The following is a 491-nucleotide window of genomic DNA, read 5'->3' on the forward strand; positions in this document are numbered from 1 at the left end:
GGTTTGGGGACTGGAGAGAGCAGACTGAGCAGAGCGGGGGGTGGCGGTGGCACCGTGCCCTTGCCAGCTTGGTCAGTCTTTGGGCCTCCAGGCTGGTGGTGCGGTGCACCAGCCGGGGGGAGGGGGGTCCGGTTGTGGTATGGCTGTACCTGGCGTCGGCCGGGCGCCAATTAATTATTATTATTTATTTTGTATTTTAGTAAAAGCTCAGCTGTGTGTGGCTCCCTCCTTCTTGGTGTTGGGGTGCATCTCTGGTGGTGGTGCACGTGCACCAGTGGGGGCTGCGGGGGGGGGACAGTTGGCGGGGTGTGGGGGAGGGGGCAATGAAAGGTGTCGCCTGAGGGGGACCTCAGAGTGTGGGGGGGGGCCGGGGAGGGGATATGGAGGCAGAATGAGGAGGAGGCGTCCTGCCCCCCCCCCAGGCAATGTAATGAGGAAAATCCCAGGGAAGGGGCTAAAGGATCCTGTTTCGGGGGGTGGAGTCTGAAATG

Source organism: Gopherus flavomarginatus, chromosome 1, assembly GCF_025201925.1.
Source record: "Gopherus flavomarginatus isolate rGopFla2 chromosome 1, rGopFla2.mat.asm, whole genome shotgun sequence".
NCBI classification, from domain to species: Eukaryota; Metazoa; Chordata; order Testudines; family Testudinidae; genus Gopherus; species Gopherus flavomarginatus.